Source organism: Felis catus, chromosome B2 (assembly GCF_018350175.1).
Source record: "Felis catus isolate Fca126 chromosome B2, F.catus_Fca126_mat1.0, whole genome shotgun sequence".
NCBI lineage: Eukaryota > Metazoa > Chordata > Mammalia > Carnivora > Felidae > Felis > Felis catus.
Genome location: NC_058372.1, coordinates 38,875,757 through 38,898,212, shown reverse-complemented (window position 1 = coordinate 38,898,212; position 22,456 = coordinate 38,875,757). Strand labels below are relative to the sequence as shown.

Sequence of the window (22,456 nt, the reverse complement as noted above, 5' to 3'; positions counted from 1 at the left end):
CAAGGACAGTATTGTGTCGCCCCCCTCAGACTGAGGGCAGCATATGAATGTCCCCCCATCAGGGTGAGGATTTCCTGAGGGAAGGAGTCTTGAGGAAAAGCACCAACTCTTTTCTCTATAAAATGAACAGATACACAACATGTCCATCAGGGATTCATAGACCCTATGCTGGTCTCCTGGCTCTCTCCAGATAGAGAAGGCTGGAGTATAGACATGGTGTCATATGAAGAACATCGTGTTTTCGTTTTGCTTTTTTTTTTTTTTTTTGTCCCTAATGCCTTGTGGTGCGAAATGCGAGTTAATTATCTACATTGAATGATATTAGTGGATCATCTGTTGAATGTTTTTTTTAAAAATCCAAATATTTTCTGTCCTGTTCTCAGAAACTCCTGAGTCACTTACACCGGCTTGAGTGGTGCCTGTTCAGAAGACGCTTGCCTCTTGTCCTGGTGGCTGAAGCTAGTAGCTGAAGTGATGCCTTTACTGATCTCCTTCTAGGGCTCGCTGAACCATCACAGCAGCTTTACATATAGGCTAAACTTTATATCTCCTGGGGAAGATAGGCTTTATTGTGCTCGTTTTATAAATGATGCAAGCAAGAGTCCAGAAACTTCACTAACTTACATAAGGCCACACGGCAACGAAGCTTTTAGAAGAGATTTGGATCCAGATTTTGTCTCTCATACTTTACTTCCAAACACCATTAGGAAAGTTGTCCCCACTTTTTTTTTTTTAATTTTTTTTTTCAACGTTTATTTATTTTTGGGACAGAGAGAGACAGAGCATGAACGGGGGAGGGGCAGAGAGAGAGGGAGACACAGAATCGGAAACAGGCTCCAGGCTCCGAGCCATCAGCCCAGAGCCCGACGCAGGGCTCGAACTCACAGACCCCGAGATCGTGACCTGGCTGAAGTCGGACGCTTAACCGACTGCGCCACCCAGGCGCCCCAGCCCACTTTTGCTTCCAAAATGTGATCACATTCTTTTACACACATGCACGGGCATGCACACACACACACACACACACACACGACTTGATCTCCTTTGTTAGGACAGAGGATTGAGAACTAGATGCATAGTGCTTCCTGTAAAGTCTCTGAGCCACAGTTTCAAGCCCCAGGTCTGGCTTCCAGGCATGTAGCCAGGCTAGTGGGAAGGTGGCATGGCTGGGATAATCTCCTTTTTCTCATAATTCTGAGTCAACACCTGTTAGACGGACAGCATCATGCCAGCTTCTGAGCAAACAGAAACCTGGTCTGACATGGGTGCATTCTTGTGGACAATCCCCCTGTCTGATGTCACCACTTAAGAAGTATCTGTGGAGCTTATCCTGGCTTTAGTAGCCCTTCAGTTAAGACTAGCTGTGTAGTTTTCAAGGAGTGTCACACCCTGTCTGGGTTCAGTCTCCCCACTATCCAAGGAGACATTTATACTAATCCAACGGCACTGAAGGTCCCCAGTCTGTGTGCCTCCCTGTCTTAGGGTGAAGAGTGGGTATTGTAGGGATGGGGCATCTCTCCCTGCCCACCTCTAGGCCTTTCATGCTTTTCATCCTTCTGATGACCCTTGCACCCTAAAAATGCCGAGAACATGATTGTCTGTCTCAGGGAGACAGACTAATGACCAGGATGTCAGGCTGGTCCTTGCGGCCAAGACTGGTGAATTTGTAGCGCTGGCGCCCCATGCCTGATACAGTGCCTGGTATGTTGCTCATGTCCAATAGCAGTTGATGAATGAATAAATTGATGGATGAATTAATAAACACACACTCCTCCCACCCTGCCCCTGTCCCCCACTCCAACCCCTTGATCCCTCTGCCATGTCCTTTTGCAATAGCGGCTGAAAGCATTTCACGGACAATTACAGTGTGGCCCCCTTCCCACACCACTGGCTGTTTCCACTGCTCCCCACTTTTCCTCATCACTACACTTTGCTGCCTCCCCTCTCCTCCTCCTCTAGCTCTTGCATTGCCCTATCAGGAGGGAGAGTTCTTCCACAGAGAAAGAGTCTCTAGAGGGAAGACCAGGCTTCAGGCTTCTGCTCAGGGGTCTGGAGGTAGAAAGCATAGCTGAGCAGGTGTGGGGGACTGGCCATTGAAGCTAGGACTCCAGGACTCCCCAACCCAGAGCCTGGGCTAGAGCATAATTACCTCCCATTAATATGGTAATCTCTCCTTTATGGAAGGAAGGCCACTCTTTTCCTTAAATAATGAAGAGCTAGGAGGACACACAGTGCCCGGAAGTAGCTGGGCTGAAACGTGAGTTTTCATGTGTTAATTCAAGTCCCTCTGATAAGTGTTTAGCATTACTTCTGATGGTGCCCGGGAAAGACAGACAGAAAGGAGAAAGGAAGTGGGATAAGAGCAAGGAGAAGGAGGAAGTGGGGAGAGAAAAGGAGGACGAGGAGGAGGGAGGGAGGGGGAAGGGCACACAATGAGAAAAGGACCAATAGCAGGAGAACAAGAAATAAACCAGCCTGAAACCCCCACAGAAACAAAGTGGGGCCCTGATGATCTTTGCACAGTCCCCCAGGCCTGTTCCTCACTCTGGTCGGTGGGGCTGTATTTCTAATGTTTCTAATTCTTGTCCCTCCTGACCCACCCACATCAGTATCTCCACATTCCCAGGCAGCTGGGGTCATGTAGTCAGCCCACTTTTGTGTGTGTGGGGGGGGGAGGGCTTCCTGAGCGGGGTGTTGTGGCTCTCCCCCTGAAGTAGACATCTCCTTGCCCCCTGGTTCTCAGAGTCCCCATGTGTTGGGTCAATTGAGCCACAAGTGACAAGCAGATGTGGTCACAGGGGTGGCCATTTGACCACTATGAGCAAATGTTTACAACTCATTTTGGGAATTCAACCATCCCTTCTGTTCAAGGCAGCTGTGTGTGTGTGTGTGTGTGTGTGTGTGTGTTCTCAGTCCAGCATCTCTGGTCTCCCCTCTCTGCTGCCTCCCCTCTTTGCTAGCCTTAATTACAGCAATTGAGAAGGCTTGCTTAAGATTGCAGAGTAAACCTATCAATATTTCACTTAAGAATGGATTTCTGTCGGATGGTATCAGAGGCTATAAATGAGAAATATGAGACTTGTTCTCAGGTAGCCTTACACACACACGCACGCGCGCACACACACACACCTCAGATGAATTATTAACACGTGATTTCCTTTCTGTCTCAGGCACTGGGAACAGCTGAAGGCTTTATTCAGCTATAGTCAGAGATGAATGTTTCTACTGAAGCTATTTGCCTAAAACACATTCAGATAAACCCAAGAGAACCATGGCTCCGTGTGCTGGGGTTTCCTGTTGGTGAGGAGGTAGAAGACCCTGCTGCTCTGTGCACCTCCATCTCCAGGTCTGTTGGGAGAGGAAGGGTTGTTTCCCCCAACCAAGAGGGCAGGGTCACCAATAGGCTGACAAGGCAGTGTCTCTGCTGGGGTGGAGGAGGGACCTGGGCACAGGATCCCTCTTGCTCCCTTTCCTTGTCTTCCTCTCCTTCTAGAGGGATCCAGAGATACAGGCTCTCACAATCCTCTGTAATTCCTCAGCCTTGGAGTCTGCAAGTACCCTGATGCTTTTAGCATTGGGAATAACTTGTGGTGGAATGAACATGGGCTTGGTGATCAGACACACCCAAGCCACTTGCAATCTATGTAAACTGGGTAAGTCACACCTTCTCTGAACCTCAGTTTCCCCAGCTCCAAATGAGGAAACAGTTGGATCCATCTCACTGGATTGGTGATGGAAAAATATAAAACCCTACAATGAAGGGCTCCAGGGTGGCCACTTGGCTGGTGGAGATGACAGTGTGATTTCTCAGTATTGTTTGTTCTGGGTGCCCCCCTTAAAAAGGGCATTGACCAACTCAGTTTGTCCAGAGAGAGGTGACTAGGGTACTGAATGGTTGGAAAACCATGGGCTTGTAAGAGCAAATAGAAGACATTGGAAGTATTTAGCCTGGAGAAGTTATGTCTCGGGGTGATATACTTGTCATCTTTAAGTACATCTTCAACATCTTCTTGTTGAAGAAGGATCAGAGGTGTTATGTGAAGTCCCCAAGGGAGAAATAGAAATTACAGGAAAACTTAGGTTAATATAAAGACTATTTTAACCATCAGAAGTGTGTGACAATGGAATGGATAATTCAGATGGTACTGAATCCCCACCACTGACCATTTTCAAGAGTGGCAAACAACCAGTGGCGGGGAGGTAGTAGAGGTGATTTGGCACTCCCAGTTGGAGACCTTATGATTTCCTGACAGCTAGTCTACAGTTCCCTGGGGAGGGTCCTTTATTGGAGAAGGAATCCTCTCCTCCCTCCATCGAGTCTCTCATTGTCCTTGGGAGAAGGTAATTTCTTTGTCGGCAAATTTGGGGAGAATCTGATTGTTCTCCACTTTGAAGATCTTTCTGCTGACAGAAGACATATATTTTCTGCTTCTCTCCATCACAGGATTGGGGTAGGACTGCAGGTGACAGCTCTGCCTGAGACTCACTGAGTCTTGTCAAAATTATGAGGTGTTAGCAAGCCCACCCATAATGTAATGGTACAGTCACCACTGTTGTAGTGGCATTAAAGATAATATTTTGGTCTCCAGCTACTTGGCTCCATTATCTATTTCTTAGAACGCTCTGAACTGGGTATAGAAGAAGGGATAGTAGACCTCCCCAAGACCCTAAGGTAGTTCAACTTCCTAAGGTTGGAACAAGAGTGGTCAATGACCATTTGCTTTCAGATCTACTCCCTGCCCTTCTGCATGCTACATTTCCTAGACTCTTGCCAGGGTTAGTAAATGGGAGCAACAGAGGGAGACTGCAGGAACAAAAAAGTGAGAAGCCAAGGTATTTCTCCCTCTCTCATCCTGATTCAATGGATGTCTTCAGGGTGGCTGAACTTCCAGCATGGCTCCAGCCTTTGCCAAATAGCCTTGCCATGTGGTTTCTGATACAAGCACCTCCTGTCCTCGCTCCAGCCCTAAGGTCATAGTGGCTTCCTACTGTTTGCTTCCCCTCCCTTTTTTGGTTTCTCAGCTCTTCCAGCACTCATGCAACCAATTTCTTGTATTCCTGACCTCTGTTGTGAATATATAAAGTCATTTATATTTTCATGAGTGGATCCTGAATGATACAGAACATAGTCTCCACTTAGGGAATTTATGTGGCTGATTCCCTTGAGGGCAAGCTTCTTGAAGGTCCCCATGTGATTCACAATTCCCTGAGGATCCATCCAAACCTCAGGTGCCTGATCTCTATGCCCCGGAGTGCTGGTATCCCTGCATGGTCTCCATCTATAGTCAAGGCGAGGGTGGAGTGTTAGCAGTCTGTGGCATGGGCTTTACCTTGCCCCAAGAAGTCAGTCACTGGGTGCTCCTATAGCAGGGGAGCTGAGGGTATAACAGTCCATCGTTGGAAGCGATCTTTGACCTGATTTGACTTTCCCATAATGGGGAGGGGCAAAAATATGTGCTCTCTGTCAGCATGAAGATCCTCAAAGTGAAGAACACTCAGATCTTCTCCCAAACTCACCCAGCCTGTTCCATTTGATTGTCAGCTCCCCCTTCTCCACTCCTGACAGTTCACTTAGATTCAGCTCATCAAACCTTCCTGTATCTTGGCTTGTGAGTGGTCTTGTCCAGACCATCTGTTCCATGTGCCCCTGCCCAATGGGGCAGCTCTGGCTCTGGGGCTCCAGGATCTTTAGTCTGTTTCCATCCTTGACCACACCTGCATATGACAGGCCTTGTTAGAGACAGGTCTCTTGAGTCTCCACAGGTGCCTTGCAGCTGCCAGTGCCCATCAGCGAGCTCCCCCTCTGTCCGAGGACACTGCCAGAAATGCAGCAGGCATCTGCACCTCTTTTCCACAGGCCTGGAAATGGGCAAGCCTGGGGCTGCAGACGTGGAAGCAGGCGCCATGGGAAATCTGTCGTACCAGCTTCATTCTGCGTCATTGTCTGCCCATGAGCAACCTTAAGAAGTTGATTTAGAGTTTCTTGCCTGAAGAAAGAAGTGGATGACTTAATACACTCTGAGATTATTCCATGAGCACCGTGAAAGGACCTAAGGGTATCAGTCTACAAATGAATCTCTGTCATAATCATCACTATTGCCATCCCTATCTCTGTGATGGTCATAAACTCTATCATCGCCACCATCACCTCCATCACTACTCCCACCTCCATCCTTAACACCCCCTCCTGTCGCTATTACTGCCACTGCTCTGTGATCACTATCACTATGAGCATGATTACGCAAATCTACACTAGAATAGCACCAACTAGCACATGTCACACACCATCCACTCCCCTCATTACTCTTCTATGAGGATTTGGCTGGGCCAAGTACCATAGGGCCAAGTACCCAGCTACATGGAGGCTTTCACCAGAGACAATCCTACCTACATAGGAGCCCTGCACAGAGCAGCAACACAAAGCCAAGACACAAAGGAAAAAAGAGGTTATTTCTGCATGGGGCATTTTGGTAGTGAGAGGAGAACTAAGTAAAGGGATGGGAGGGGAAATCAGCCACTGGAAAGGAAGCAGCCAGAGGAGGTAGCAGACCCCATGCCTGGAGTTGGTGAAGGGACCCTGGGAACTACATGGGGAATCAGTCAGTGTGGCTGGAGTGTGGGAGATAACAGTGGGTTGTACTGGCTGATGCGCTCCTGCCTTTGGATAGTCTGCTAACCACCCAATTTCCCTAGATGGGGGCAGGATGGGGTGGTAAGAAAGAGGAAGGCAACCCCTGGAGTCTGGGAGCTGCTCTTGGTACCCTCCTGTTGAACATAAACAATTTCACAGGACATCAACATCAGACAAGGCCACCCATGACCATGACAGATCAAGACAAAACCAACTCTATTCTGCAATCATGTCTGAATGCGGAAAGAGCATGAGCATTGTCCAGACCATAAAATGCCAAACACCCCTCCCCCAGCCAGTTACAGCTTTAGCCTTGTTCCAGGCTGCCCAGCCTATACGATTGATACCCAATCGTAGAATAGTCCCTGCTTTCCAACAACACTCAATCCTGGGCAAACCACTACCTCCTTGGATCCTCCCCCAAATCATCTAACTCAAGCCCAAGTCCTAGAACTGCTTCTCTCCAGCTCTGTCCTCTTCCTGAGATGCCCCACAGTCCCCCAGTGCATGTTTTTCCTGACTGCAGCGAGTGATAAACCCACTGCTCCCCTACTGCCACGTTGCTGGGGCCCTTTGGCTGAAGGGCACTGACAGAGATGTGGGAGAACATTACTTCTAGTGCCTCTGAAAAAGTTACTATTGTTCCCCTCCATAGGGGTCTTCCTTTCTCCTGGAAGGACATATGGAGTGATCAGAGTGTGGTGCAGTCAGCCTGAGAATCTCTTTCTGGGACCCAGCTTTTCCAGTCAATCACCCTAATAAGAGAACATGAAAATACTGGTCAACAGGCCATCACATTCCCCTGAGCTTCTTGGTGAAATGCAGGATACTGTACCTTACTCCCAGGGACCTCCACACAAAAGACATGAAGTCCATTATTTTAACAAGTTCCTCAGATGGAACTTGGATAGCAAAGTTTGGGAACCTGTCACTCTGAGGGCCTTCAAGGTCACCAAAGACTCAAGATTGGGGCTAACTAAAAAGCCTCTCACACCCTGGAAGCCATATATTTCCTAGGTTCAAGCCCCTGTGGTGTTTCTATCCCACTCTGGAAAGGCCACACAATATCAGGTCCCCCCTGCCTCCCTAGGCATGACCCACATCTTCTGTTAGAGGTTAAGGCACAAAACTGCTCAATAACATTCAAGGTAAAGGCATCTGCCTCCAGCAAAATGTGTCTCAAAGGGACTCACATTTCATATCTTGAAGTGAATGAAAATGTTAATCAATAGATCCATCATCTTGGCCCCTGTGTCTCTGAGCTGCAGATGCAGAGAACACAAACCAATAATGGTATTTAAATACACACACATGCACATGCACATACACACATGTGCTTGAGCATGCACATACCCACACGTGTGCGTGCACACACACACACACACACACACACACACACACACACAGTTGTTCCCACATGGGTTGAATAGGCAAACAAATCTCTTATAGTCAAAGTCTTGCATAGCCTCTGTACTCTCCCATCCTGTCCTCACTGGCCCACTCTCTTCCATGAGGACAGCCCTGGCCTGGTGAAGTCTCAGGGTCAGACCATTTGCTTTGGATACATCCTTGGCTGCCCCACCCAAAGCTTAGACTCTGCTTTATGGAGCCACAGGCCTAGGAACACCTCCTTTCTCATTTCATCTTTTTTCCACCCTGAGTCATCTCCAGCAATTTGGGCCCCAGGTCACAGCCTTGCAGCTCAGAGCTGATGCTGGAGTGGTTTAGGACTATGGGGCTTGGGACTGGGGGATGCATTTTGCATGGAGAAGGACATGACTTGGAGGGATCCAGAGGGTGGAAAGTTATGGCCCTCCAAAGTCATACATTGAAGCCCTAACCCTCATGACCTTGGAATGTGGCCGTCTCTGCAGAGAAGGCCTCTAATGAGGTAAATGTATTAGGATGGGGCCGTTAGGGCAGCACCTACCTAATCTGAGTGGTGTCCTTATAGGAAGAGGAGGTCAGACCATACAGAGAGATACCAGAGAGGGTGAACTGTGTCCCCCCCACCCTTTGACCTCTCTCCGCTTTTATTCATCTTCAGCAATTTGGGCCCGGGCCACAGCTCTGCAGCTCATACTTGGGTGGAGGAAAGCTACTTCACCACAGACGTGAAGTCTTGGTGGGGCAACGTCACAGTCAAACGTTGTCCAAGTAGCCAGAGTGTCCGTCAGTGTAGCTGCATCCAACCAGTCACCCCTTATGCAGTCACTGGCCTCCCACTCCTCCCTCTGCCAGCTGGCCCAGTGGTGAATCAGACCCACAGAGCAGCAGGGCAGAGATGGGCAGAGTTGGAGGTCCTGCATGAACCCTGGCCCTGTCCATTCTAATTCTGCGAGGCTGGGCTAGTTAGGAGACTCTCTGAGCCTCAGTTTCCACACTGCCCAAAAGGGAATACTACCATCTCTATCTCCACAGTGTTGCCACGATAATAAACATTAAGTTCTCAGTGACACGGGCTCCTCTCTTGCATCATGCCAGGCTTGCCTGACACCGCCCATGGCGGCACTGGGCTCTATGCCATGCCTTCTGCTCCTTCTCAGCCACCTTTCTCCTATTCTTATTGTCCTCACTGCAGACACCGCAGTGAGAGCTTTATCTCCATTCCTTGTTCCCTGGCTTCTGAAAGGTCCTCTGCCTCCCTCCCCACCCACAGCCTTAGATGCTGGGTGCTGCTGTCTGGCCTAATACCTAGCACACATCAAGTCAGTACCATTCACAGAGCAGTAGTAGCCACACACTTCCTTCTCTTCCATCAGGGTGCACTCCTTGAAGACAGAGGCAAACTCTTTCCTCATTACATCTGCTCCAGACCCAGCTGCACTCAATGAGCATGCTCGGGGTTGGCTGGTAGCCTCTGAAGTACACCTAGACCTGGAAGGGACTGGTGGTTCCACGGGTGGCAATGCTCCATTCGGCGTGGGCATTCATGGCCTTTGTTTTCAGCCTGACTCTTAACTCCTGATCCTAACACTCCTGAGCACCTCAGTTTATTAAGAGAAAATGGAGAGTTGGAGTAGTCTAGAGGTGAAGATGACCTTAGTCTGTTATTCAAGTATTTCCAACCTGTACTTGGAGAGGAGGCACGCGGACACTTGCAGGTGACTGTTTCCATTTGCCTGTGCTTGGGTGAAGGTGCCACTGCTGCCTTTCGCACTTATTCCACCCCCACCTCCCACCTGGACTGGAAGAACACGTGCATCTTGGATGCAGGAAAGTAAGGAGGAGTGTGATTATGTGGGGACTCCTGAATGATTTCCCTAAAAGAGCGGGATTAAAGGGAGGGACCTGGTCACCAGATTGGAAACTATGAGAACCCCTCCTCTTTCTCAGTCTTGATAAAGCAGCTTGGAGGGGCTTATTACTGTGAGCAGGAAAGATCCCTGCTCTGCCTTCTCATTTATGCTGCATGACTGCAAGCAGCTGCTTTACTCCTCTGAGCCTCAGTTTCTTCATCTGGAAAATGGGGTTGCTATGGGGATGGTGCATGGTAACTCATGAAAGTAGCTGAGGTCTTCAATAAATGGTAGTCAAAGCTGGCGAAGTCCTTCAGTTTTTCAAGGCAAGGAAGAAAAGACCTCCTACAGCCACCACCTCTGTGCCAGGGCACAGATCTTCAGTATATCAGAGACTCTTCCTTGCCTCCCCACCCTCCACCCTGCCCAGCAGGTCCCAATGGTGGTTCTGGGTTGGTGCCCTGCAGTTTGCTGAACCCTGCAGTTTTGACAGGCAGCCCCAGGAACCCAGAGGATCTGAATGGAAAGCGCCTAATTAATTACTGCTGTAATAGTTCCAACAACAGCAGCCCTGCCGTGCTGGGCTACGGGTGTCGTTTTCAGCTTCCTGTGCACATTCACCCCACAACTTCTACCCCAGGCTGCCTGACTGGGGTAAAATAAGACCTGGAGAGGGACAATTGAAGTCCTCTGGCTTCCAGAGATATGGATACATCCCATTTGGCCTTCCTCCTATGGCTCTGTGTTTCTGAGCTCTTCCCCTGCTAAGAACCCCAATGCAAACAGGAATCTTATGCACACTGCAGTGAGGACTGAGGAAAAGCAGTGCATTCAGAGCGAGGAAACCAGGAGTCTGTGCTACCCTTATGTGCTGTGTGCCCAGGGTAAGCCTCTTTACCTTTCTAAGCCTCAGTTTCTTTATCTGTGAAATGGGGATGGTAGGCCCATCCTGGCTAGCACATAGGACTGAAGTGTATTACTTAATAAATGTGAATTGCTTTAGATGCTATACCAAACAATGAATGCCTGGAGGTCCCATTCCACTTCTTGGAAGGTCCCTGCCTGCACAATGGATGGAGACAAAGTGCCTTCTGGCTCCTCCCTGTGGACCTTTCTGAGCAATACATCACCCCAGCTGTGCCCACATTATCTTGATGGATGAGTCTAAGGTGGAGGTTCCTATGGATGGGGCAATGGAGGCTTGGGAGGCAGGGCTGCCTGGTTTCATCATGGGAACCCAAACTGTATAAGCCCCATATCAAGGAGAACAGGATGCTCCAGCCTCAGAGAAGTTTCCATGATTCACTGCACCTGACTCTCACCCCCAACCCCACAATCAGACCTGAGCCTTATGGGCAGAGACCATTTTGAGGACTGAGAGAATATCCCCAATTACCTGGAGATCCTACTGTAGCTGAGGGCCCTTCTACTTTGGGAAACATGGTCCACTTTGTGAGCCTCCTGGTCCAGGTGGAAAGTCTCCAAGTTCAGGAGATCTTCACCAGAGTCCAGAGCAGAAGTAGCTAGAGACACCTGCCAAGTGGTTGTAGACAAATGGTCCTTCGAAGTGGGGCAGCTGCCAGGGGATGGGTATCTGGGAGGGTCTGTGCCCTCACCCTGTGAGCCCCTCCAGGGAGAATCAGCTCCACACCCACTTCCTGAGTGATGAATATAAGCAGAAGCATCCTCTCCAGATATGAGTAGCTGGGGATCAGGCGACACCTTTGTGGAATCTGCAAAAGGCACGCCTTAACTCCATGACTCAGTTGATTTCCTTGGGGCACATTTTCCCCCTGAATGGTCTTCCCAACATCTTCAGGCCTTGGCATTCCCTTTTGAGAAGAGTCTCCGGGTCTCCCTTTGCCCTGAGAACAGAAAGCTTGAAGGCAAAATGATGATCAATACAATAAGACCCCTTTCAAGCAAAGGTACCAGGAAAATGAATCCATCCCTCCTTTTTGCAGGGAGAACTAACATTTTTACAATGTTTACCATCTGCCTGGCTCTGTCCTACTGGCTCTTCATATATTACCCATATCAGTCCTATGAGGTAGGCACTGTTAATGTCTCCATCTTACAGATGGGGAAATTAAGGCCCAGAAAAGTTAAGAGACTTTCCCAAGGTCCCACATCTACTAAGTAGTAGCTGGCATTCGAACCCAAATAGCCTGACTCTTGAATCTGGGCTCTTAAACTCCAGCTCTTCTATCTCTTGCTGTCCTGGCCATGTTCTCGCTACTTCTATGTCCATCTTTCATCCTGGACTGTGAGCTCATGGGCCAGGAATCTGGTTTATTCTTCTTTGTCCCCTCCAACTCCAGGCATAACCCCTGGAGCATACTAGATGTCCAGGAACCATTTGTTCATAAGTAAATGAATAAATGGCATGGTGACAGGTGCCAATGAAAAGATATTTGGAGTCTAGATCAAGGGGGATCCCAAATGCCTGGCATTTGTGTAGACAGTAGAGATCTCAAGAAGGACAGTCCCTGCTGGGTTGTGCTTACTCTGTTAACACTGTTTGGACACATGCTTATTGGAGTCACGAGACATAGCGGCGTTAACCTGGGATCCAACTACAATTTTTGCATTTTTAGAACCTTTACCACCAATGTACCATGGGAAAGGATGTATTTAGGGCCAAATGAGGCTCATGCACCACCTATCCTTCCCACCTCATCCCCCACCATCATCAGAATATTGTGAGACCCATTCTGCTTTGTATTGTTCTCATGAACACTAATATTATTACTAATACCTAACCATAATTTTCCCCTGGAAGAAAAGTTACTTCACACACTGTGGCTGGAACACTACATGTTCTAGAAGGGACTGGAACAAGCAGGGGGTGTTGTACGAGGTTCACAGTTGGTGAGGAAGGAGGAGACCCCTTTTCCTCAAGAAATCCTCCTCTTCACCAAGTCCTAGGGTGGGTGTGAGGCTTCCAGAAGGGGAGGTCTTCAGCCTGGGAAGCAGTAAGGGAGGGAGCTGGGGGGAGGTGGAGATGCCCTCCTGGTTGTAGGAGAAAGGGGATAAATATCCAAGGTGGCATGTCGTGGTGGGGAGACAGGCAGGCTTACATTGTAAGAAATAATGAGTTAAAAGAATCATTCAGTGAGTAAAGAGAAATATCAAGAATCAAATTGCAGGGAAGATTTCAAGTAATCATAAAGGGTTTTTCAAATATATTCACTGCTAAGAGCTACAGATGTCAGGGGAGAAAATTGGTTCACTTACCAATAATAGTCGCAGAGGCTGGGGGAGCAGGATGCAGACAGGGAAAGTACTTAACCAGGCTTCCTCACCTCCTTCTCTCCTGGGACGCTTGGGGATGGGGGAGGGAGTGGCCTGTCCCTTCACTGAGAAGGGTGGCTGCAGGGGTGTTAGGCAGGTGAGCAGAGCAGGCTGGGCAGGAGGAGTGGCTCAGACATGGTGGCCCCAGCAGCCCTGCTCCAATGTGACTTCCTCTTCCCCTCCCCAACCCATGCGCAGATTACGTGAGGTGAGGACAGGTGCCATGTTTGGCATTGAGTAGGAGGCTTGTTGTTATTGTCACCAAGAATTTATTGATGGTTTATGATGAGCAGAGCAGTCTGCCAGGTGTATGAAAGATTGGAGCCATAGGCACATGGTACCTGCCCTGCCTTTACAACCTAGTTAGGGAGACAAGAGCCACATCCAAGGGAAAACGGGAAAGATCATCAGCACCACGCAGGGAGATATGGACATATCGTGCTGAAGGGGGTGTTTAAGTGGTCATCACAGGCAGACCAATCAGGGGGAGCTTCAGGGGCACTCGATGATGACGCTGTCCACCTATGTTCTGCCATGATGCTGCCTCCCCCTTTTAGGATCCCTCTTCGTACAGCAGGATATGGTATCAGTCACACACTTCAACCTGCCAAGAGAAAGGCCAGGGCAATGCTGCCATCAGGAACAACCCAGGGCAGTGGGTTGAAGCTGACTCAAATGTCTCTGAGTGCAGAGGTGGTGTTATTGGTCATTCTCACAAACATCAAGGACAAATGTCATCTCACTTTGTCTAATGTAATTCTCATACCAGTTTCCTGAACCCCAGTTCCCACAGGGCGATGTGAAGAGGACCAGGTGATCCCTGTATACCCAGTGGGTTATGTTACAGGAGAGAAACCTGTGTTGGCGAACCCGAATCTTTTATCATGGACAGTAACCATGCCTGTCCTTTGCTCCAGAAGAGATAATAATTGTACAAAACTGGACAGTAAGTATGTCTGCCTCTGTTGCATCAGGAGATACTGTCTCTAGCTCCCAGGAATGTTTGTTACACAAACAGCCTTGAAAAGATAATCAAGAACAAGAGGCAATCAGTTTCTCACTTGCAAGATATACAGAAATGCAAGACCCATGGATAACTATCTTTGGACATTAACAAACTATGGAATGCATTTATTTATTATAATTAGTATTATGTTTGTCTTTTCCTGCTAGAATGGCTATCTCTTTTGTTTACTGATGTATCAATAATTAGAAAAGTGTTCCATACATAATAGGTGCTCAAAATGTGTTGGTTAAATGAATAAATGATTACATGAGGAAGGAGAAAGTCCCTGCTTGGTATCTCCCGTCCAGGAAATTTCTTTGCCAAATTGCCAGCATTCTGTGAGGAGAAGGAAACTCGGTTCTGAAAAAGTAGCCTTGTCCTGTGTGCATTGAATTGGCATGGGTCACATGTCTCCCCTATGTGTTCCCCGTGTCTCTCTGTTGCTGGCACCCAGGAGGCAGGGAAGGCTCTCAGGGAAGAGCCAGCTGGTTGTGACTTTATTTCTGCAGCAGGGAATGTCCGTGCATCACCAGGCCCCAGGCATCTCTCCTGGGCCTCCCTTCCTCTTCCCTGCCTTTCTCAGACTGGTAATTAAAAGTATCAAAGCAAAGTAGGGCTGTCTCATTACATGTCCTGTTTATGTGACTCTAATGTGCTTAGAGATGATTTGAAGCCTGCAGAAATCAGCCTCAGAGCTTCCTACTCGTCCAGCCTGGAGCTGGCAACCTAGAGATAAGGGTATCAAGACGGGGCTGTGAATTAGTTCTAAAGTAAACCAATAACGCATTAATGTGGGTGAGGAATTAAAAATAAGAGAGATGCTGCACATTTCTCTGATTAATTAGCCGTTCTAGTTAATTTTGCTTCTTGTAGAGACAAATCACAGGACCCTAATAGGGGAGCAATTTCCTATTGGTCACTGGGGCACCAGCATGGGGCTACAAGCTTCAGTTCTCTCAGGCCCGCAGGGACCACAAGCAGTGAGGCTCCATCAAGGAGGCCACTATGGCCACTTGGGAATTTTTCTTCACTTCCTGATTCTCTCCTCAACCCAGCAGGAGTACACAGAGTAGAGGGAAGGATAGGGATTGGGACCAACAGGCCTACAGTGCCCCATTCAGGAGTGTTTGGTGACTCCTAAGGACAGGAGGCTGAGAGGGGGGATGGTGAGCTGTTGGGACTGTGCCATTCATCTGGGGTTTATCACACAACGCCCTGGAGTCTTGCCATTTCATCCACTCATTCATTCACTCACTCATTCATTCATGCATGCACTCAACTGTGGAGGTTTTATTGTTGTCGTTTTTGGTTTGTGTTTGTTTGTTTTCTAACCTCTTCCACATAGGAGACTTTTGTTAGTCCCAAGGATGCCAAAATGAAAGAATTACAACAGACAATCTCTGTGAGGAGGAATTCCTAGCCTGGGACTAGCACAGACCTGTTCTTGCTGTGAGATGGCCTCTGCCCCTGTCACAGGCATTTTGGAGGTTAAGATACAAGCAGGGAGGGAGGTGGGCAGTCTTCACCCAGACGCCACACCTACAGGTTCTTGTCTGCATGCTCTCACCACTGCCTGGATCTGGACATGGTGGAAATGGTTTGTGATCTTTTTTGTTTCTTTCTTTTTGTTTGTGTGTAGAACAGGAAGGCTGTTTCTTTCCAGGCAGGAAACTTCCATAGGCTCCAGACCTTGGCTAACTGGGCTGGGGCTTTGGATACCATTTTTGTAGTCTACTCAGCCACAGACTTGCCAATGGTCCAGGATAAGTTCTTGCCCTAGTCCCAGACACCTGTTTCCCACCTTGCTTTTGCCTCCACATATAACCCCTTCCCCAAGAAAGCTTCCTCCCTATGGCCATGACAGTGAATGAGACTCCAACTGGTCGCAGAAGATGTATAAGGGTCTCAGGCTCCCTGTGGCTCATATGGAGAAGGCAGGGAAGGGAGGGTTCTCAGGGAAGTGAGTGTGGACAATAGGAACACCTGCCCAGGATCTAACTCAGAGCCATTAGGGGCCAGAATGTGGAATGGAGAGGGTTTATTCAGCCTCTTCCAACTTTTCCAGGCTGGATTACAGGTCTAGGGGTGTCAGATCTTGCATATTTTCTGAAGTCAACTCAAATTTTTATGTGAAAAAAAATCTCTTGATTTTAAAATGCTGGACTTGAATTTAAAATATTTGAACACTGCTATGTAGGCAAACAAAATATGCCTGGGGACTAGATTCAGTCCTTGGATGTGACAGTTAGAATTAAGTTTATCCAGTAGTAACAGAAAACAAACAAATAAACAAGTAACAGTGGCTTAAATAACATAGATATTTCTCTGTCACTTCTAAGAAATGCAGAAGGAGTCAGTCAATTCTAGACTGCTAAAGTGTTACGTGGTATCCAGGCTCCTCCTATCCTGTTCCTCTATTTCATGGTCTCTATCCCAGCATGACCTCATGGTCCAAGATGGCTGCTGGATCCCCATCCATTAGTTCTGCCTTCCAGACAGCAGGTCAAAGGAAGGGCGGATGATCATGTTTCCTTCCTTTTGACGACATCTTCCAGAAGTTGCACACTTTATTTCTTCTCCTATCCCATTCATCAAAAATCAGTTATATAGTTCAACCTAGTTGCAGTAAAGGCCAGGAAAAATTGTCATTCTAAATTTAAGATAGTTATGTGCCTGATTTTAAAAGTACTAATGGAATGAGGAAATGGGAGAGTGGATTTTAAGTGACAGCTGGCAGTCTTGGCCCCAGTTTGCCTTCATTTTGAGAGCTGGTTGACCCAGGCTGCTCTTTGTGGTGGGTTTGGGGAGGAGGTCATGGGATCTGGTCACTTGGAGACTGCCCAGTGAAAGGACATGGTTGCTTTGGAGAAGGGTTTGCTCTCAGGTAAGGGACTCTGGTAGGGCAATCTCTGCCAGAGTGATTTGGCCACACTGGAAGTGGGGCTCCAGTGACTTTTGGGGGTTATTTCTTTCTTGATGTCTTGCAGGAGCAAGACTTCTCTTTTCCCCACAAGTGTCTCTCAGTCACCAAGAGTCAATATTCAGGCAACATCCCCAGGACTGTCAGCCATAGCTTGGCAGGGCAGGAGTGATGCCTTAAGTCAGCTCCTGGGTCTCCAGAAAAAGGTAGGATGTCACCAATTTTTTCTCACCGTAGAGTGGTGGAAGGACCTTCAATTGCACTGAGAGTAAATTCAGGTTAGACAACCAGGATCTCTTAACTGAGTCACAGAAGATATAGGGAGCACCTGATACTTCCTCAAGTCAGTGAGTCAGTTTACTCCAGTTCCTCCTGGACCAGTCCCTGGGCACTTCCTTCAGGACACCTCAATTTCCTCTTTTGCATATTAAGCATATGAATGCTTAGCTTGCAGGATTGTTACCATGGTTGTGACTTGAAAGCACATCTGTAAAATCTGTGGCATGCCTCTGTTCAAGAGGTAGAGTCTCACTTTCTCCCCTTGGCTATGCACTGACCTCAGTGACCTGCTTCTAGTGAAATAAATGTGGCAGAAGTGGGGCTGCCTGACTTCCAGGGCTAGGTCATAAAAAGCAATATACCTTTCTCTCTCTCTCTCTCTCTCATTTCTCAGTCATGTGCTCTTGGAACCCAGACACCATGCATGCTGTGGGGAAGCCAAGGACATGAAGAGGCCACATGTGAGCGTGCCCTCTGTCAGCCTCAGTTGAGGCCTGATGATGACCAACAATGACCACCAGATGTGTGGATGAGAAGCCTTTGAGATGACTCCATCTGACTTTATCACTCGCTGTGGACAAAACCCTGAGTAAGAGCTACCCAACTAAACCCCGTCAACCCTGAGATTCATGAGAAAGGTAAATAACTGGAATTGTTCAAGGCCATTGTTTGGGGGTGGCTTGTAGATAATGGGAACAGTGTTAAATGAAACAGCTTTGTACCCAGTGCCTCACACGATGCCTGGAACACAGTCGATCTGCCATAATACATAGCTCTTCTGGTGTTTTATCTGGTGCCCTGGGTTCGGGGCTGTGCCCAGAGGGCTGGTGTGCACACACTCATGGGAATCCCTGACTGACACCTGGTGTCCTGAAGATGCTGTGGTATAGGAAGGAGCAGGATAGAGAAGGTGGGGGAGAGAATCAAAGAAAACACACACAGGAGCTAGCTCTGGCTGGCAATCCACAGGCATGGTGCTAGGCACTCTACAGCACCGACCTCATAGCCAGCCCCTAAGATGGGCCTCGCCCCATTCTGCAGCTGAGAAAACTGAGGCTGGGATATGTGCTTTGGGGTCCATTCCACGACCCTGGAGCCCAACAGCATGGGCGCCGGACAGTGCGCAGTCTGCCTGTGCCCTCCCCCCACCGTCCCTCCCTTTCTACCCACTCCCCCACCATGCGCTCCTCTTACTCTCAGCCAATCAATAAACAAGTCATTACCATGGCCCCCAAGGTGCTTATCAGCACTGCAGTGCCAGGAAGTGCTTCCCCGTGTCTCGCATCTGTCTCTGCTGCTGAAATTTCCTTAGTTTGTTGGAGACCAGGAATGTGGGCTTGCTTTCCTCCTTTATTTAATAAAGCTCCAGGGACCTAATAATTCTTGCTAAGTTCCTCCCTGCTCCCCGCCTGCTCTCAGCAACCCATGCCCCAACTCCTCTGATGGAAGAGCAGGCCACCCCCCGCCGGCCTCCCTTGGACTTTCTCTTCTGGGACCCACCGATCAGATCATGAGTGCTTCGACCAGGGCAATATTATCCTTATGGGGACACAAATGGGCTCTTCAGGGGGAGAGGGGGGAGTCATCTCAGCTGTTACAATGTTGTGTGGCCCCCACAGATGCAGAGTAAAACTGTGGTGTTAATTACGGGGTTTCTGCCATACTGCTCCAGGACAATAATGAAGAAAAAGATGGCAAAACAGTGATCTAGAGCCCTCACCCCACAAGGTTCGGGTGCCGTTGGCTCTTTCTGGGGTAACGGTGGCATGGGCTGGGGCCTCCTGGAGCCAGGGGAGAAAGTCCTGTGGCTCCAATTCCCTTGTCCCACAATGGTCTCTGGGGAGGGGCGAGGCGACCACACAGGTGCCAGCTGAGAGGCAGGGACTGGTGCGTCTCCTTCTCCAGGACTCCAGCTCCTAGCACTTGCTTCTCATGTCAGAGTGCCCAAAGCAGTGTTTTCTTTAGAAAATCAATAATGATTGATTATTTATTCTGCTGGAAATAAATAGATCTGGTCACCAGGGTCAGAGATTAACTTGAAGCTCTGGGCTGCAGCTGGGAATTCGGGCGTCTGTGTTTGAGAGATTCCTCCCTCTCACGTTTCCACCCCACCTCTGGCACCAGGGCCAGCACGGGTCAGGGGGTGACAGAGCCTTCTCCACCAGAGGGACAGCCGCCGCCCCCACTGCAGTCCGCATCCTTCATCCAATAGGAAGAGATGACAGACGGGCCCCTCTCCTGGTCTCTGCGTGTGGAGTTGGCAGGTGGGGAGGGGCCAAGTGTGGGCAGTGAGCCCAACCTCTGTGTGCTGTGTGCTGTGTCCACTGGCACATGTGTGGCTAGGTGTGCATTTTCTTACAGGTGTCTCGTGGCCGTGTGTCTGTCTGCTGAGCTCCTTCTCTGGGTTGTTACACGGTCTGACGGTGGTGAAATGCCAGGCAGGGCGATCTGCATGCCAAGCGTGGGCTGCCCTATTACCTTAGGAGAGAGGGTTGGTTTTTATGGGAGCAAATTAACTCTTTTTTAAAGGTGTTTAAAACATCTCAACTCTTTTAGATTCTCTAAACATTTCGGGCAGGGAGGAGCACAGGGCCTGGGGGCTGGGGATGGCTGCTTATGTGGGATGTGGACTTGTCCCAGCACAGTAGGGGCGGGCAGTGGGACAAGGGTGGGGTTGTGGCAGACAGGGCTTGAGGTTGAGGAAGCAGCAAGGGCAGGCATCTAGGATGGCAGGGGGTAGTGGGACCAGCGAGAGAGACCGAGGGTTGAGAGGAAGGTGTGGTTGGGACTGGAATCCCAGCTCTGCCACTGAGCCATCTGGTTTTGTCTGCCTGGAAAAGCACAGGAGAAGACACACAACTAGTGCTCCGGACAGCGGTTGGCTGGCCCGCAGGAGGGCCTCAGGGAAATGGTGCTGGAGCGCTAAATGGGTGAGCTCCAGGTCCCCAAAGCAGGCTCTGCCTTGGGTCTGAGACCAGCTACTGGTCCTTCTCGAGTCCTGAATGTGAGAGATGCCCGGGCCCATGCGTGTGCTAAGGCCCTGTCTGGCCAACACACCTGGCACCTCAGCCCCACTGTGGTAGCCACAATCCAAGCACAGCCAGCCAGACGTGTGAGGCATTTTACACATGTTATGCTTTTGAGGTCCTCACACAAGCTCCAGGAGCATCTCTCTGAACCCCACTTTTCTCATCTGTAAAATAGGTCGAGCTAGGGACCCTGGCTGCATATGTATAGATAGCTCTTAGGGCAACACCTGGCCCATGTGGGCACTAAGTCAATGCTACCGATAACCATTGTTCCCATTTTACAGGTGACCAAATCAAGGCATGGAGAGAACAAGCAAGTTGCCCAACGGCACATGGGCAGTGCATAGCAGCCCCAGGATTTGGCCCTGGATCTCCAACTCCAGGGCCTGCGTCCTTCCTTCTATTAGCATTTATCTTGCTTTTGCCAGAAACCGGCCAGCGACCAGAAGCCTACTCTTTTCGCCTGCTGGTGGGCTGAGCCTTATCCCTGCCGAGCTGGCTGTCAGACCCCCTGATACTGACTTCCAGCCCACCTGCTCACTCAGATTCCCAGGTCCTCTGTCCCCTTATCACCACTCCCTTCCTGCTACTGATCTTGTCATCCTTCCTGGAGGAGTCCCTGCCTGCCTGCCTTACTCCTGCCATGGCAACAGAAACCCAGAAAAAGCTGAGATTATCGTCTCCACTTAGGCTGTCCCCCAAACTGCTGTGGTCTGGGGAGGCAACGACTATGGCCTAAGGTCAAGGGCAACAAACTGCCAGGTACTGAGAGCCCCTCCAGTCAGGCAGTGGTGACTCAGGGCTTGCCTGCTGGGTATCATTTGTCAGGACGGTTTTTCTCTGTCTTGTCTGTTTCACTGTTTAATTTCTTTTTGCTTCCATTTGTTAATTCTTTGGCTTTAAGTTTGCTGGTTCTTTAAACTTGCTGAGAAGGAGGTTTGCTCTGTGGGAAAGACGAACAAATGCCATCCTCTGAGTTTGCTTTTGGCTGTGTCCTGTTGCCTAATTACAACAATCATCTTAGATCCTTTCCCAGAAATGCAGGTGGTATGCACCCTTTGTTTCGTGTTTCCGATGATTGGCTTTTCTGCATGACTCAGTGGTCTGCTGTTCCATTTGCATGGAGGGGCTGGGGGTGCGAGCCAGGTCCCTTCTGCCAGCCACAAATCCCAGCTCTCATGCCCTCCCTGACCAGGGATGCACACTGTGCTCAGGACACACACGTGGCTGCATGCATATGTATGTTCATGGGTGGTATATCTTCACCAATGAATATTGACTGAATGAACACTGAGGTCACGCACTATTCTAGGTGCCAGTGTGCATTGGCAAGAAAGACAGACAAGGACGTTGCTCCCATGAATATTACATATGCACATACACACACATCACATCACATCACATCACATCACATCACACAGACATGGACACACACAGTCATGCATGCTCCTACCCCCCCCCCCCAACCCTTTTCTGTCTACTCTTTCTCTGGGATAAAGCTTTGGATACCTTGAACATGGTCTGACTTTGTTAGCATGGATGCCACTGCCCCATGTAGACCTTGGAGGTTCTCAACTAATGGGTCTCTGGCACCCACTTACTTGTACCACTTCCTCACCTTACAGAAGTGACTGCCCAACCAGGCCCCTTTTAGCTATGTCCCTGAGCTCTCCTTCATGTGCACATAAGGAGACGAGCTTGGATGTCTTGCAAACACAATTTTTGGAGAAAACCAAAATGTCCAACTAAGTAGCAGGAAAAAAAAAAAAAGATTGAATCAGAGCTGCATGGATCAGCATGGATAAATCACAAACATGTAACATGCTATAAAGAAAAGCAAGTTTTAGAAGGATTCCATTAATATACCGTTTGTATAAATCATGAGAGTAGACAAGCCAGTGATCCATATTATTTACGGAGACGTGTATCATGCAAGAGCACACAAACCCACACAGGCTTGGGCATGACAGACACCAGACTCAGAAGTGCAGCAGCCTTGGACCAGGGGCAGGGATTGGGACTGGGCCAAGTTTATCAGGGCTTCACCTGAAACTATAA

At 49.0% G+C, this 22,456-nt stretch overlaps 1 long non-coding RNA gene across 6 annotated transcripts in view; it reads left to right on the top strand.

Annotated features, from left to right (window-relative positions):
• The first annotated feature begins 829 nt into the window (after positions 1–829).
• The window catches only part of LOC123385360, a 30,037-nt gene continuing 8,410 nt past the window's right edge, over positions 830–22,456 (top strand). For 3 of the 6 annotated variants that reach the window (XR_006597749.1, XR_006597748.1, XR_006597746.1), the window contains exon 1: positions 830–21,160. This is a non-coding gene — a long non-coding RNA (uncharacterized LOC123385360). The remainder of the gene's footprint in view (positions 21,161–22,456) is intronic. The other 3 variants (XR_006597750.1, XR_006597745.1, XR_006597747.1) reach the window with 3 other exon arrangements.